A 6,000-nucleotide genomic window follows, 5' to 3' on the forward strand; every position below is an offset into this window, starting at 1 on the left:
GGATCAGTATATTACACTTCCGATTAAAATGGCTAAATGTGGCGATGTGAACATTTAGAAGTAGTCTGGTTTAGCTCACAAGGCTAAATCGCTGGCTTTTAAAGCAGACCAAGCAGGCCAGCAGCACGGTTCAATTCCCGTACCAGCCTCCCCGAACAGGTGCTGGAATGTGGCGACTAGGGGCTTTTCACAGTAACTTCATTTGAAGCTACTTGTGACAATAAGTGATTTTTATTTCATTTCAAATGCTTCCTAGAAAGTAACCTCTGTTGGTAGGCGCTCGTTCGGGTCTAAATTCAAGCCAGGCTACAATATAAATTACAGAAAAAATTGTTTGAAAAGTTAATAAAATACAATTTCATTTCACATGCTGTTAAAAATGTGAAATATTTAAACTTAAATACCCACTTTAAAGATAATGATTTGAAAATTATTTCCTGAAGCAAAAGTACTGTGATTGTTCATTTTTAGAAGAAGCATTTTATAGAGAGTCCAATTGTGCCAAGACTTGTTATTTGGGTCATTGGGTCTGAGTGCTGTGTATCCACTGTTTAGATATCAATAGCATTTTAATGTAGAGAGCATAAACTGAGGGCAGCTCAGAATAAAGTTGATGTTGGATTGAAAATCAAACCTTACCAGGTGGGATGAAGAGGGTTCCTCGGACCCTGCCGTCTCTGACTGGGATCCTGCTCACCCCTTTCTTCATGAACCAACGTTGGTTGGTGGAAGTGGCCAGAGGCTGTTGTGGGAGCTGCCCCAGGCTCCAGTGTCCATCAAAGACCTCGATGTGGAGAGAGGGGAGCGGAGGCCACGTCCTTCTTGACGAGGCGAGTGAAAGGAGTGTGGGGGCTGAGCGACCAGAGGAGCCCCATGGGCTGTGTGCCGGTGTAGTGGCCGCCCAGGGCCGGGGAGTGAGCCAGGTCTACGTGACCGTGTGCGTCCGCCTGGTATAAGGCGGAGGAGCGGAAGAGCTGCTCCTTCTCGTCGCGGAGCCAAGCCTTCATAGTGACCTGCTGGAGCGGGGCGAGGCCGCTCACCCGCACTCGGAGCGGTTCATCGAAGAGGGAGTCGGGGCTGGGCTTCAGCTGGACACTCACGGCCATGGCGGCTCGCTGAGGCAGGGGGAGGGGGCGGCGCAGGAGGGAACGGCTGCCAGCCACCCGGAGCAGGCTGCACAGGGACATGGAAACCAGGGGTGAGGGATGGTTCACACCGTTTGCAGCTTGGTCTGTTGTAATGGTTCTTCTCCAATCTCTCTGGGAGGTTCCACCCTCTCTCATCTGTTGTGAGCGCCCAGTTTTGCATCGGGATTGAGCACAACCCTGGAAACACAGCAGCTTTTCTTGGTATTTGCGTTTGGTATTTGCATTTTTCATCGCCTAAAGATGCAAACCAGACCCGTCCAATCAGGTGTGAAAAAAACTCACCGCACCTCAACAGCACTGAAGCTGCAGGGAAACAGGCCATTTGGCCCATCAACATCGTTGCATCCCTGCTAACTTCCCCAAAAACCTTTCAAATTCCTCTGTCTCTCGGTGGCGGTGATGTGCTGAACCGAGAAAGGTGGCTCTTCCGTGAGAACTTCCCATTAGACCCTTTGCACCGGAAAGGTGGACAAGGGACTTCTCCCCCGCCCCCTAGGTCGAACACGTGATGAACCTCGAGATGGAAGACACATTGAACATGGTCCATTTATATATGTCTTCGACACCTAAATGATGAGGGGGGGGGGGAGAACAAAATATGGGGTTGATGGGGGGGGGTGTCACCATGCTGGCCGATATGCTAGTACACGGAAGTGGGGGGGTGGGGGGAGAAGGCAATGGGAGGGGAGGCAATAGGGGGGTGGACGAGGTCAGCTGGGCTGGGCAGGGCTGGGGGGGATCTGGGACTAAGAGAGGGAAAGGGGGAGGGCAGAATACTGGCTACAACAGTTGCACATGGAGGCCGTCAGAATAAAGAAGACGTTGGTGGCCCACAAACTAAGGGAAACCCCGGCATTCAGGGGCATATCCGTGTGGTAAGTATGGCTGATCCCGCAGGAGGGAGGGAGGGAGGGGGGGGGGGGTGTGGCCAGACAGAAACCCCCCACCAGAATACTCACCTGGAACGTAAGGGGACTAATACCTGGAACGTGAAGAGACTTAACAGTGACAGTGAAAAGGTCCAGAGAAAAACCTGAGGGCCGACATGGTCTTCCCGCAGGAGACACACCTGAGGGAGAAGACAAAGTTGGATAGGACAGATCTACCAAGCATGCTACAGGACAAGGGCAAGGAGGGGGGGGGGGGGGGGGGGTGTGGCATACTGTTTAGTAAAAGAACAGCTTTTACAGTGATGAATAAGGTGACAGACCCTATGTCATGATCAGCGGTATCCTGGATGGGCAACCGGTATTGTTTGCGAATATATATGGCCCCAATTAGGATGATGCTGACTTCAACAAAAATTTATTATAATAATCTTTATTGTCACAAGTAGGCTTACGTTAACACTGCAATGAGGTTACTGTGAAAAGCCTCTCGTCACCACACTCCGGCGCCTGTTCGGGTACATAGAGGGAGAATTCAGAATATCCAAATTACCAAATAGGACATCTTTCAGGACTTGTGGGAGGAAACCGGAGCACCCTGAGGAAACCCACGCAGACACATGGAGACTGTGCAGACTCCGCACAGACAGTGACCCAAGGCGGGAATCGAACTTGGAGCTAACCACTGCGCTACCATGTACCGTGCTGCCCATAGCAGAAATCCCCGATCTCGACTCCCACCAACTCATCATGGAGGGAGACTTCAACTGTGTACAGGACCTAAGGACGGACATATCCAACCCCAAATCAGGGAAACAATTAGCCATGGTAAGGAAACTGAGCACCTTTATGGAGCAGATGGGGGGGGGGGGGGGGTGGACCCATGGAGGTTCAGTCACCCGAGGGACAAAGAGTTCTCCCTCGCCCAAGTCCACAAAGTATACTCCAGCGTTGATCTTTTTGTAATGGGTAAATCGGTGCTTCCAGGGATAGGAGGGGCATGATACACCACAATATTAATCTCCGATGACGCACCACACTACGTGGATATGAGGTTCGCGATGGGCTGAGCCCAGCGTACCCCCGTGGAGGCTTGACATAGCCCCCTCACTACAAGGCGTTATATGAGAGAATGCACAAACCATCGACGGGTGTGAAACCTGCAACTAGAACAGGGAGGTCTGACCCTACACATTCTGGGAGGCACTGAAGGTCGTGATAAGGGGGGAAATAATAGCGTACAAAGCACTCCGGGACAGGAAGGAGAGGGCAGCGAGGCAACAGCAGATCGATTCCATACTGGAGGTGGATTGGCCCAACCATGGAACTATTGGCCGAGAGGGAAAATGTAACAAACAGGAATTTGACCTGCTCTCCACTGGGAAGCAGTGCACTAACTCTGCCAGACACGGAGATCTTCTACAAACATGGGGATAAGGCCAGCCACCAGCACATCAGCGGAGAAAGCAGGCAGCCACAAGGGAGGTGCATTAAATTAGACACAGCATCAAATAAGATCAATTAGGCCCTTGCGACCTTTTGCAAGAATGGGCACTCGAAGAAGAGTAAGAAGTCTTACAACACCAGGTTAAAGTCCAACAGGTTTGTTTCAAACACGAGCTTTCGGAGCGCAGCTCCTTCCTCAGGTGAATGAGGAGACATGTTCCAGAAACATATATATAGACAAAGTCAAAGATGCCAGATAATGCTTGGATTGTCTGGCATCTTTGACTTTGTCTATATACATGTTTCTGGAACATATCTCTTCATTCACCTGAGGAAGGAGCAGTGCTCCGAAAGCTCGTGTTTGAAACAAACCTGTTGGACTTTAACCTGGTGTTGTAAGACTTCTTACTGTGCTCACCCCAGTCCAACGCCGGCATCTCCACATCATGACTCGAAGAAGAGACAGCTTCTCGATGGGCTGGACATACCAGCTGTGGGGGAGGAAAAAGGGCAGGGGCTGGAAGCACCACTAGAACTGGGGAAGTCATGGAAAGCAGTAACTGCATGCAGTTGAGGAAGGCACCGGGTCCAGATGGATTCCCGGTGGACTTCTATAAAACATTCATGGCAGCATTGGCCCTGCATCTGTGGCAAATGTTCAATGCCTCACTATCAAGATGGACCTCTGCCACCCATGCTGGCAGAGGCCTCGATATCACTGATATATATCCCTAAAAAAGACAAAGATCCAATAGAGCATAGGTCATACAGACCATCTCATTCCTCACCACTGATGCCAAATTTCTGGCAAAGGCGACTGGAGGGTTGTGTTCCAGAGGTAATCGCGGAAGATCAGACTGGCTTGTCAAGGGCAGGCAATTAATAACGAACATCAGATTTCCTGCTGAACATGATTATGACACACCCGGGGAGCAGAGACCAGAAGTGATCATCTCCTTAGACGCAGAGAAGGCGTCATGGAGGTACTGGAAAAGTTTGGGTTTGGGCCAGGGTTCACCTGGTAGGTGAAACTACTGTATACCACTCCCATGGTGAGCTTACAGATGAACACCTCAAGCTCTAAATGCTTCTGGCTACACAGAGGCAGAAGGCATGGATGCCTGTTGTCCCTGCTACTTTTTGCCATGGCAATTGAGCCACTGGACATTGCTTTTATATTTGCGAAGGTGTGGAGAGGTATTCAGAGGGGAGACAGGGAGCACAAAGTCCCACTCAATATGGATGACCTGCTCCACTATGTCTCGAACCCCTTAGCCAGTATGGGAGGAATAATGGAACTCCTATCAGAGTTTGGAACCTTCTCAGGTTGGCTGGTTGAGAGTGAAATCTTTCATGAACCCGATGGCGGGGGGGAGGGGGGGTGGTGGGCGTTTGCAGAGCTGGGGAACATGCCATTCAAGCTGGCCTATATCAAATTCCAATAGCTGGGGATCCAAATAGCACACGACTGGACATGGATCCACAAATGGATTCGGTCGAGTCTGATAGAGGAGTTGAAGATTATTATGGGCCAGGGTTTAGAGAACACCAAAGTATATCATGGAGTTCACCTGATCCACAATTTTTAATAGATTTTGGTTATGGGGAGCACAAGGGCCCACTTTACATGTGTGATGCAACGGAGAACTAAGAGTATTTTTAAACAAAAACAATATTTATTCTATGAATCCAGATATCGTTTTATAAACACACAGTAAACATCAACTAACAACACTGATACTCCCCCCAAAGATACAGTACTCTATAGGTAACCCTTAATAACTTTCCTAAGAACATCCATAAGTCAAAAAACCCTTTTTAACAAAGACAGTGGGCGCGATTCTCCACAAATGCGGAGAGTCGTAAAGGCTGCCGTGAAACTGACCGTGTTTCACGGCAGCCTCCGCACCCCCTCCCGGGACCCGATTCTCCCCCCCGGGCGGGGCTAGCAGCGCGGCCCCATGAAGCACGGCATCGCGGGCTTAGCGACCGTCGCTAAGCCCGTGCGACAAGCATCACGGCGGCTGACGTGCACGATGATGTCACCCGCGCATGCGTGGGTTGGAAGGCTCCAACCCGCGCATGCGCGGATGATGTCATCGCGCATATATGTCAAACCCGCGCATGCGCGGGCTGTCATGCCCCTCAGCCGCCCCGCGGACTGATCCTGCAGGGCGGCAGAGGAACAAATAGTGCGCGGGTATCGGACCCGCTGCCCGCGATCGGTGCCCTCCGATCGCAGGCCCATGCCACCCTTGGCACGGCCGTGGTGCGGCCGTGCCAATCGGTGCCATGGTTGTCCGTGACGGCACTTTGCGGCCGTTTTCATGAACGGTGAGAGCAGGCGTGATTGCGTTCGTGAAAACGGCCGTAAAGGCCTGGGAACTCGGCCCATCGGCCAGGGGAGAATCGCTGTTCGCCGTAAAAAACGGTGAGCAGCGATTCGTATCGTGGGGCGGCCATGAGGCGGGGGGGGGGGAGAATAGTGGGAGGTCGGGGAAAATGTCGGGAAGACCCTC

The 6,000-nt window shown here is 51.4% G+C and overlaps 1 pseudogene; it reads right to left on the minus strand.

Annotated features, from left to right (window-relative positions):
* Positions 1–628: 628 nt before the first annotated feature.
* Positions 629–1,268, minus strand: LOC119962269 (annotated as a pseudogene).
* Between the last annotated feature and the right edge of the window lie 4,732 nt (positions 1,269–6,000).

The sequence above is a fragment of the Scyliorhinus canicula genome, chromosome 2, assembly GCF_902713615.1.
Source record: "Scyliorhinus canicula chromosome 2, sScyCan1.1, whole genome shotgun sequence".
In the NCBI taxonomy this organism is placed as follows: domain Eukaryota; kingdom Metazoa; phylum Chordata; class Chondrichthyes; order Carcharhiniformes; family Scyliorhinidae; genus Scyliorhinus; species Scyliorhinus canicula.